Source organism: Triturus cristatus, chromosome 5_1, assembly GCF_964204655.1.
Source record: "Triturus cristatus chromosome 5_1, aTriCri1.1, whole genome shotgun sequence".
NCBI classification, from domain to species: domain Eukaryota; kingdom Metazoa; phylum Chordata; class Amphibia; order Caudata; family Salamandridae; genus Triturus; species Triturus cristatus.
Genome location: NC_140587.1, coordinates 977,336,646 through 977,348,405, shown reverse-complemented (window position 1 = coordinate 977,348,405; position 11,760 = coordinate 977,336,646). Strand labels below are relative to the sequence as shown.

General features: G+C 36.0%; 1 long non-coding RNA gene across 1 annotated transcript; it reads left to right on the top strand.

Annotated features, from left to right (window-relative positions):
* Positions 1-261: 261 nt before the first annotated feature.
* LOC146832741 (uncharacterized) lies at positions 262-11,373 on the top strand. The gene is made up of 3 exons (XR_014961330.1): positions 262-1,431; positions 3,952-4,109; positions 11,284-11,373. It is a non-coding gene; the product is annotated as an uncharacterized LOC146832741 (long non-coding RNA).
* Positions 11,374-11,760: the final 387 nt, after the last annotated feature.

The following is an 11,760-nucleotide window of genomic DNA, read 5'->3' as shown; positions in this document are numbered from 1 at the left end:
GGGGCAATGAGGAGAGTTACAGACCCCCTAACAATTGTAAGGGGGTCAAAGAAGGACAGAAAAGTACAAAAAAAACATTTATTGATTTTAAAAAAAATCACGGGGTACGCGTACGGTAAGCTCACGGTAAGCGTACGGTAAAAAAAATAAAAATAAATAAATGAAAATCAGATTTAAGAGTTTAGAAATTAGGGAGCTCTAAAAAGAGCTGTTGTGTTTATGGAGTCATTTTTTTAGTGGTACCTACAAGTAAGTACCGATGCAGAGTCTAAGGTTCAAGAGGAAGACTCTGTTCCCTTCATCATTGAAGTGCACACCATCTCCTCTATAAATGTCTTGCATGTCGTAACGCAAGTTGTTGTGGTAAATGGCACCCATACCATAGTCACGGAGGAAAGCAGAAACAGATTTGTTGACGTGCTTTCTTGCTTTGTCAATCTGTGGACAGAAATGATTGGACCAGTTCCATTTTTGCCTTTGGCATATGTTGGAAAACACAAAGGCAGTTTTAGGGAAAAGTGTAAACAGTTGTGCAAAGGTGTCCTTCATAAGCATTTCCAGACCTACCCCAGTCAAAGTGCCTAGGTCATTGCCACCACAGTGCACTATTATGAGGTCAGGGTGTTGGATTTGCATGAAGGATTTCACCAATGGCATCAATTGGTGCCACTTTAACCCTCTCTGACCAATCCATTTAATGTCTACATTTGGCAAAGCAAGGTCTCTCACCATATCTGTTTTCTCTGCAAACTTTTCACTCCAGAAGACATAGCTGTGCCCTACAATCCACACTGTGAACATCTTCAAAGGAGAACTGGATGCACTCAGGAGGTGTCTTTCAGTAGAATGGCAATATGAAAAGAAAGACAGTTTGGAAATGGAGGCATACATATTTTTTACAAAACAAAAAGAACTGATTGGCTGTTTCATACCATTCTAGAAAAAAAACTAGGCTGTATGTGAAAATTAATAGAAGCATGTTTTGTATTGGTACAAAAAAATGTGTAACCAAAGAACAGTACTATGGATTTGCAGTTAGGTTTGAAAAGTCAAGCACTCTTGCTCTGTGGAATTGAAACATTGTGTGTCGAACTTCTGACCTAACTGCACACAGCAGTGTTCCATGAGCTGTTGCTATGGTAGCAGGCAGAAGTCAAGTTGGGGGAAGGGTACTAGGCAGAAGTCAAGTTGGGGGCAGGGTACTTTTGGAAAAGGGTTGGTTTTCAACCAATAGAAATGTGTCATTACATTTGAAAAAAAGGGGGAAGCACTGAGATTTGAAACTTACATGTATATGTGTGGAAAAATAGAGGGAAAGTTTGCCATTATCTGGTTCTGCTGAGAGGAGAGAGGTGTACAGAACAGAGATCCTGGCTCTGATAATCTGCTGTTTGAGTGACACATTTCTTTCACAACTAACTAATTTTAAAGGTGAGTTTACAGTTTGAGAGGGGATGTATGTGGTAACTTAAGAAATGAATAATAGAAATGGGAATTGTTTTTGTTGTAGTTACACATGGTGGATTCATAATGTGTCAGTCTGTAAAAGAGATTTTCACTTGGCCCGAAAAAAAAAGAGCAGTAAGTGTGCTTTCAAATTGGCAAAGAAATTTCGTTTTGGCACTAATGTGAAAACATGACTCTGTGTGCATAGAAGAATTATAGGCAGAAATGTATTGCGTCTTGCTCTGGTGATTTCACAGTTGCAGTAGATGGAAAAGAGGAGCGAATTTTTGGGGGAAGAAGCAGAGGTTTAGCACACACCCATGTGCTTGCCATGTATAGTCATGCACAGTAATTAGAAGCGAGTGGGGTTTTCAGGTTTAAGTCTGTAATGCAAATACATTCAGCATCACTAAGGCTGGTTGCCCCTGCTGGAGTGTAGGCAGTCACAGAGAATACACACGGTGGTGGTCTGAAAAAAAAACTGCTTGGACATGTGCATTTAAATAAATTAAAAAAAAAGGTTTCAGAATGTGTCAGTCTGTAAAAGTGATTTCAAATTGAAAAAAGAGATATACACTTGCCCCCGAAAAAAAAAGAGCAGTAAGTGTGCTTTCAAATTGGCAAAGAAATTTCGTTTTGGCACTAATGTGAAAACATGACTCTGTGTGCATAGAAGAATTATAGGCAGAAATGTATTGCGTCTTGCTCTGGTGATTTCACAGTTGCAGTAGATGGAAAAGAGGAGCAAATTTTTGGGGGATGAAGCAGAGGTTTAGCACACACCCATGTGCTTGCCATGTATAGTCATGCACAGTAATTAGAAGCGAGTGGGGTTTTCAGGTTTAAGTCTGTAATGCAAAAACATTCAGCATCACTAAGGCTGGTTGCCCCTGCTGGAGTGTAGGCAGTCACAGAGAATACACACGGTGGTGGTCTGAAAAAAAAACTGCTTGGACATGTGCATTTAAATAAATTTAAAAAAAAGGTTTCAGAATGTGTCAGTCTGTAAAAGTGATTTCAAATTGAAAAAAGAGATATACACTTGCCCCCGAAAAAAAAAGAGCAGTAAGTGTGCTTTCAAATTGGCAAAGAAATTTCGTTTTGGCACTAATGTGAAAACATGACTCTGTGTGCATAGAAGAATTATAGGCAGAAATGTATTGCGTCTTGCTCTGGTGATTTCACAGTTGCAGTAGATGGAAAAGAGGAGCGAATTTTTGGGGGAAGAAGCAGAGGTTTAGCACACACCCATGTGCTTGCCATGTATAGTCATGCACAGTAATTAGAAGCGAGTGGGGTTTTCAGGTTTAAGTCTGTAATGCAAATACATTCAGCATCACTAAGGCTGGTTGCCCCTGCTGGAGTGTAGGCAGTCACAGAGAATGCACACGGTGGTGGTCTGAAAAAAAAACTGCTTGGACATGTGCATTTAAATAAATTAAAAAAAAAGGTTTCAGAATGTGTCAGTCTGTAAAAGTGATTTCAAATTGAAAAAAGAGATATACACTTGCCCCCGAAAAAAAAAGAGCAGTAAGTGTGCTTTCAAATTGGCAAAGAAATTTCGTTTTGGCACTAATGTGAAAACATGACTCTGTGTGCATAGAAGAATTATAGGCAGAAATGTATTGCGTCTTGCTCTGGTGATTTCACAGTTGCAGTAGATGGAAAAGAGGAGCGAATTTTTGGGGGAAGAAGCAGAGGTTTAGCACACACCCATGTGCTTGCCATGTATAGTCATGCACAGTAATTAGAAGCGAGTGGGGTTTTCAGGTTTAAGTCTGTAATGCAAATACATTCAGCATCACTAAAACTGGTTGCCCCTGCTGGAGTGTAGGCAGTCACAGAGAATACACACGGTGGTGGTCTGAAAAAAAAACAGCTTGGACATGTGCATTTAAATAAATTTAAAAAAAAAGGTTTCAGAATGTGTCAGTCTGTAAAAGTGATTTCAAAGTGTAAAAAGAGATTTTCACTTGGCCCGAAAAAAAAAGAGCAGTAAGTGTGCTTTCAAATTGGCAAAGAAATTTCGTTTTGGCACTAATGTGAAAACATGACTCTGTGTGCATAGAAGAATTATAGGCAGAAATGTATTGCGTCTTGCTCTGGTGATTTCACAGTTGCAGTAGATGGAAAAGAGGAGCGAATTTTTGGGGGAAGAAGCAGAGGTTTAGCACACACCCATGTGCTTGCCATGTATAGTCATGCACAGTAATTAGAAGCGAGTGGGGTTTTCAGGTTTAAGTCTGTAATGCAAATACATTCAGCATCACTAAGGCTGGTTGCCCCTGCTGGAGTGTAGGCAGTCACAGAGAATACACACGGTGGTGGTCTGAAAAAAAAACAGCTTGGTTTCATAATGTGACAGTTTGTTATACAGATTTTCACTTGCCCAAAAAAAAAGAGGAGTTTGTGTGCATTCAAATTGGCAAAGAAATTTCGTTTTGTGACTATTGTGAAAAGAAATGTAGTAATATATTTAAATACAATAAAGAATTTTTTTTTTAGTTTTTTTGCAGGTATTGCTGAAGAACAGTGAACAAAATTTAAGATGCCTACAAAATCTCGAGTTCAAAAAACGCTAAAAAAAAAACTATATTTGAGGACAACTGGAGGACCAAAGTTAGTAGAAGATGCTGATGTTGGGAAAAAGAAAAAATCTTCTGGTAAGCAAAAAAGACAATTCCTAAACAAAATATTGAAAACAAACAAAAATGTACAAAATGTCTGTTCTCGGAAAAATGTAACAAAACCTACAGAACAGCAAAAAATTGAGGATTTAGTTAATGCAAATATACCTTCTGCAATTGAAAAGTTTAACATAAACAGAAAAACAGCATTTAAAGAGATACGTAGAAAAATGTTTCAGAGAAGAGTTATGTCCAATTTGATAAAGGATATAAAGAAATATAAGCAAAAGGCTAAATATTATAAGAGAAAAAAAGAAATTAAAGCCATTGCAGCAAAGGCATTAGAATTAAAAAGGAAACTATTCATATTAATTTTGAATAGGATGCGTACATTAGATAAAATGGTTAATGTACTGAAATCACAAAGCAAAAGCAAAAGAGTAGTGAACAGAACAAATTTTTGTAAAGTGTTTTTAGGAAAGTGGATGCATAGCTCAAGTAGTGAACCTTTTTTTAATGAAGAGAGCTATTTTCAAAGTAATAGTTTGCTGCATGCAGTTGACACCAGAGGTCGTTCATACGAAGTAAAAAATGGTTGCATAATGGAGAAGGAGATAATGGTTCCAAGAGATGAGGTACAAGTGATGGCAGATGAGGCAATGGGGAGACGTCCTAAAGCCCCAGTGTACACTTGGAATTGTAGTAGTATTTGCACTGTGCGTCAGGAATCTATTGACAGATTTCGAGAGTTTCTAAGAGAATATAGTAAAAAAAGTGTAAAACAAAAGATTAAGGTGCTTCAAAGTCTGGATCCATGCAGAGTGAGAGAGAATACTGGTTTGCAGGGTCATTCTCTTGCTTGTCTATCTAGAAAAGTGTGCAATAGTGTTTTCCATCATTTTAGGATGCTGGCTGTTCATCATACTGAAATGAGAAAGTTTGTGAGACGGTTGTATTTTGCCAAAAGTCCAGCAATAAAGTTAAATGAATTGAATAGGGCTCTGTTCCGAGGAACGGTATCAGATGTAGAGAAGGTTGTTGATGAAATTCAGTTTTGTTACTTTGGTCCTGAACAAAACAGTGCAGAGAAGGACACAGTAAATGAGGCAGAAGTGGAAGAGAATGTAGAACCTTGTGTAAGTAAGACATTTAATGATCACATAACAAAATTTGCAATAGTCTCTAATGAAAGACCAAATGTTACTTGTATTTGTTGCCGCAGAACTCATTATAGAAAACAAACTAGGAATGTTGATCTCTACAGAAAGAGTGAAAATGAAGATAATTATAAGTGGATGGATTTTGCAACATATATATTTCTTGAAAATTGTTTTGAATTGGGTGAAGATCAGCGTATTTGTAAATACTGCTACAACAAGTTAGAGGAAAATAGAATGCCGACCAGAGCTGTACATAATAATTTAGAATTGGATGCTATTCCTGCTGAACTTTCTGAATTAAATACATATGAGTCTATACTCATTCAATGTGTTCATCCGTTCCAGACCATAGTACGTATGGAGCCCAAAACTGGTAAATTACCTCCTTCAGATTTACTGAGAGGTTTAAAAGGTAGAGTGGTGTATTTGCCCTTGGATTTGAAAAAAAATATGGAAACTATTGATGCGGATACTTTGGAAACTGAACCATTAATTATTCTGGTTAATGGTGTACCTACAAAGAATAAGAAGATTTGGCAGGAGCTGGTAGATGTGCGGAAAGTACAAAGAGCAAATTTGTATTTGAAAAAAAATAACAAATGGTATGAATCAATTTATATAGTAGAAGAAGAAGAAGAAGAAGATTTACAAGGAGATACAGAAACACCAAGTGGACAAATTGAAAAAGTGGACAAGTCAAAGGAAGAAGAAATTTATGAACATTTTAGCATACATCCTCTCCATTCGAAAGAAGTTATGGGAGACAATATTGATCTCTTTCAGATGAAGAAAGCAAAAGGAAATCCCGTGAGTGTATGGGAGGAGAGCTTGGAAGCTCGATGTTTTCCCCAGCTGTTTCCTAAAGGAAAAGGAGGACGATACGATGAACGTCCGGAACAGATTCCAGCTTCTGAGTATCGGACTACAAGACTATATGCTGAAGATCCCAGATTTCGACAAAGTATCCCTTATTTGTTCCATCTTTTATTTGAAAGCGACTTGTCTGCACTGTCTTATGCAGTAAATCACATTTTAAAAAGTGGAGTACATTTACAAAATGTGTCTGCTAAGGATTTTATGGAGAAAGTGCAGCACCGAGATGATCATTTGGAAACACAACTGATCAATCTGATGGCTTGTCAGCGTGGGACAAATGAATATTGGTACCGACGCCATGGTGAACTAAAATGCATGTTACGCAATTTAGGAACACCAACATGGTTCCTTACCCTAAGCTGCGCCGAGTACGCTTGGGATGATTTACTGGATTTTCTACGAGAGGCCAATTCAAACATTGAAAACATCGAATACAAGACAGCAGGAGAACTGTGCTCATTGGATCCGGTTAATGTTTGCAGATATTTCAATCATAGATTTGAGGCTATGATGTCCTTCATCTGCAATAAAAAAAATCCACCCCTTGGAGAAGTAGTGGATTTCTTTTGGAGAAAAGAGTACCAGGCAAGAGGTGCTCCTCATATTCATATGCTGCTGTGGATCAAGGATGCCCCAAAGTTTGGAACAGATACTGATGAAGCAGTGTTATCTTACATTGAAGAATATGCAACATGTGCTATACCTAAAAGCACAGAAGAGTACAAGTTAAAGGAGCAAGTTCTACGTTTCCAAAGTCATCGGTGTGGAAAATACTGTCGACGGAAATACAAGAGCAAAGAAAAATACTACACTAAATGTCGATTTGGATTTCCTAGACCTGTTCTTACAAATGGAAGAGTCAACAGTTTTATGTCAGCTGTGAGACATACTATCACAAGAAAATCACCTAAGAATACCTACAACCTTAAAAGAAAAGAAGAATCAAAAAATATAAATGACTACAACCCAGTCATTTTATCCATGTGGAACGCTAACATGGATATACAGTATGTTGCTGACAATTCCATTGCTGTTGCTCGATATGTAACGTCTTACATTACGAAATCAGAAAAAACAGAATTGAAGGAAATGTGGGAAGAGATTTCTCACGAGAAGACTGTCAGTAAGAAGCTGTACAGTTTCAGTTTGAAGATGTTATCGCATCGAGAAATTGGATCCTACGAATGTTCAGATAGATTATCTTCTGCAAGTCTCTACTCGAAGTCAAGAAGAATAATTTGGGCAAGTTTAGGCCTTGCAGCAATGAGAAATCGGGTACTGAAATCTGTTGGAGAAATTGAATATTTGGCACAGTTCGAACCTGAAAGTACAGATATATTGAAAACAAACATGTTGGACACATATTATCCCAAGAGAAGTCATCATCTGGAGAACATGTGTCTCTATGAAGTGCTGCAGAACTACATTTATTCACGGAAAGCTGCAGAAGACATCAATAATGGAAAATATAAAGTCGTTGGTGAAGAAGGATGTTTGGTGAAGCAAACCAAAGGAAGTTTGATAAATCACCGGAAGCTGAGTTGCGACACTACCGACAAGAAAGAATTTTACTACTTGGCTCTTTTACAGTTGTTTAAACCATGGCGTTCAGAGGATGAACTACTGGGAGAATTCCAGAGCTATGAAGATTCTTTTAATGCTTGCAAAGACAGCATACAATGCAGTACATTCTCAACTTATCTGCAAATGTTAAATGAAGAAATTGAACAGGAAACTACAATTGCAGCAGAAATTGCTAGAGACAGTTCTCAGGACAGCCAAAGTTCAGGAACATACAGTCAAGATCCCCTAGGACAACCAATCGTTGAAAATGAAGCATCAATAGCCATGAATGAAGTGGAAACGGCTATGAATCAAGCTCAAGAAGAATTTATAGACTTAGAAAATTTGGAAAGACAACTGAATCAAGAGCAGCAACAAATTTATGAAGAGATCAAAAACAAAATTGATCACGGATTTCTACATGAAAAAAAAGAGTGCTCATGCACATCATTTCATCCAATCAGGATGTATGTAAGCGGACAAGCTGGCACTGGAAAAAGTTTCCTAATTAAAGTCATCAGAAGCTACCTAAAGCAAAAAACAGATTCTACTTTGTCTTGTGTGGTTACTGCTCCAACTGGGTTAGCAGCATATAACATAAAAGGAATCACCTTACATCGTTTGCTAATGTTACCAGTGGAGCATGAGAACAAAATACAATTCAACAAGCTAACTGGAGAAGCATGCTTGGAAGTTTCAAGAGTATTGAAGAAGATGCAAGTTCTCATTATTGATGAGGTGAGCATGGTATCAAACTTAATGCTTGCCTTTGTGCATTTAAGAATGCAGCAAATTTTGAAGACAGACTATGACGTGTTATTTGGTGGAAAACACGTCATAGTTTTTGGGGATCTTTTGCAACTTACTCCGGTTAAAGGACAACCAGTGTTTAATACTGTGACACATGAAGACACGAAGAAGTCATTGGGAAGCATTGGAAATACAAATATTTGGTCCTTCTTTGAGTACAAGGAACTTACAACTAATATGAGGCAAGCAAACGATGAAGAATATGGAAGTATTCTGAAAGATATCAGGATTGGACTACTCACAGAAGTTGGGAAAAAAGCATTACAGAGTCGGCTGTTACATAACTTATTTCCAAAGGAAGAAATAGTTGCAGAGAAAATATACAAGAATATTGCAGAAAACAAAAGTGTCATCTGCTTAATGCCAACTCTACGTGAATGCTCAATATTTAATGAGGAGCTTTTGAAATTGGAAAAGGAAGAGATCAGGAAATTGGAAGCAGTGGACAAAATTGAGGATGGAAGAATTACTGTCACAGTAACAGGCAAACTGAAAAATAAATTGGACTCACTAGAGAAGAACATCTCCAAAACAGCAGGATTAGAAAAAAATCTATATGTTTGCATGAACTGTAGAGTGTTTTTAAGGAGAAATTTGGATGTTGAAAAAGGCTTAGTAAATGGAGCGATGGGAAGAGTTGTGGGTTTTATTAATTATCAGAAAAAAGATGGAATTGAATGGTTAAAAATAAAATTTGATCAGATAGAGGAAGTTAAAGACATTTGTCGTTGTTCAGTTCGTTTCATGCTTGTGAAAGACTTATATGTACGTAGGAAGCAGTTTCCGTTTTCTCTAGCATATGCTGTAACTATTCACAAGTCTCAAGGATTGACTGTAGATTGTGCATTTGTGAACATTGGATCTAGTGTGTTCAAAGAAGGTATGGCATATGTTGCTTTGTCACGAGTCAAAACATTATCAGGTTTATTCATGATAGACTTCGATGACTCAAAAGTTAGTGCTGATACAAACTGTGTAAAGGAGTATAATAGATTAAGAAGAAGCTATGCTCCTCATTTAGGTCAGTATCCTGTGTTGGAGAAACGTGTAGTTTCTCGTAAAAGGAGAAATGAGAATATCTGTAATGAAGATGTAGAGAAGAGGAAAAAAAAGAGGAGTGATGTAATTGCAAGCAAAAAGAATAAGGAAAATGAAGAACAGGTTGTAGGATGTCATTTTGAAAATAGCTCTGGTGTCAACTGCTACGCAAATGTAGTGCTGAATGTTGCTTTTTATCTGGAAAGTTTGCAAGAGCAGATAATAATAAATCAGGGAAAAAGATTCTGTTCAGAGCTCAGTCTCCTTTTTCAAAAGCTGAGTAAAGATAAAACTCAAATAGAAAGTGCTACTGATATTAGAAAACTTTTAGATGTATGTTCAGGACGAACACAGTTTTCTCAAAATGAACAGCAAGATGCTCACGAATTTTTGATGTATTTTCTTCAGGTAGTGGAAGAAGAAGGAGTTCCCATTGACATTTTTTTTGGTCTCTCTTATAAATGGGAACATAGTTGTGATAATTGTTATAATATAAGTGGTTCTATTGTTGATAATGAAAGGTTTATTTATTTGACATTGCCAGAGAGTAAAACAGTCACTTTTGCAAACTTAGTTAAAGATGCTAATCATAGCATGAAATGTGGTGAGTGTAATTCTGACATGTTATCAACATTAATTTTAAGGGAATACGGACAGTATGTAATTTTAATGATGCAACGATGTAGAGCTGATGGATCAAAATTGGATACTTTAATAAAGAAGTTTACAGGACAGCAATTATCAATTTCAGGAAAAACTTTTGTAACTGTTGCAATAATTTTCCATGATGGACCTACTGTTACTTCTGGACATTACACAGTTTATCTAAAATGTGAAAAAGGATGGACACTGTGTAATGATTCCCAATTGATTTTCAAACAACGTTTGCCTTTTGATTTAGCAAATTCCTATCTAATCTTCCTGAAACCTAAATTTTAGAGAGACTTGGCAAGATCTGGACAAAATAATTTTACCATTTTACAGGATTACCATTGCAATTTTGTAGAAAAAAGATTTTTAAAATTATCATTTGGCCTAAAGGAAAGATAACCAATTGTAATGTGGACTTTTTAAATTTTTAATGCAATTTTGAAAAACCAATAATTTAGAGATTATCGGTAACTTCTGCACATTTTAAATTTTGGAATGTTATTGGACTGCCACTGGAAATTTTTTCAAAAATGATTTCAAAAATTACTATTTGGCCATGTGGAAAAGTAAGCAATTCTATTGTGGACTAAATAAATTATTCGAAAAATTTTCGTGAACCAAAATGTTACAGAGAATCGGTGAGATCTGGACAGATTAAACTTTAGAATTTTAATGGTTTTCCCTTGGAAATTTATTCCAGGGAAAGAATAAAAAATACTATTTGGCCTAAAGGAAATAAAATCAGATGTATTTTGGAGTTATTTGAGATATATTATTGTGAATGTACTTCTGAAACAAAAATATCAGACGGTATTTTAAAGAAAAAAGTATTGTTTTTAGATGACATTTTTTAAGAATAATATGCATTTCTGTAATGATAAGTTTAAGTGAGAAGAGATTCTGGGCTTTTTTAATACAATCTTTGAGATTGTTATTTTTTTTTGCCCGCTGTAAAATGATGAATGCAATTGCTTTCACAATTTATAGTGAAATGCAAAATATTCTGAAAACAGCAAAAATAAGGCAAAAATATTTTTTGGAAAAAAATGTAAATATGTGTACTGTATTATAAAATGTTTTAAAAATATTAATACTTTTTTCTTTTTTTTCAGATCGATATAGAAAATTTTCGTAAACTACAACCATTTTAAAAACTATTTTTTAAAAAAACAAATGAATAAATATTTTTTTCAGTGAGTATGGTAAGTCAATAGTAATAATTGTAGTCTTTCAAGGACCTTGTAATGTGAAAAATGATTTTTAGTGTTTTTTTTAAAAAATAAAAAAAAAGGTACGCTTACCGTACGCGTACGGTAAAAAAAAAAAAAAGTTTTTTAAAAAAAATGTAAAAAAAAGATGAAAGATAAGGTTGGCTCTTAAAAGAACCGTTGTGTTCATGCAGGGACAGAGGAAAGGAACCATGGGAAAATCATTCAAAGCTACAAATGTGCTGATCTATTTTGTTATTCACTAGGGAAACACTGGTCTCCCTATAACAAATTAGAGCTTTACAAAATGTGCAATGAATATCAACCTTCCGAAATCGAGGGTTCATTTCCAGAGGGCCAGCAAAAGGAGATTCTCCCCCC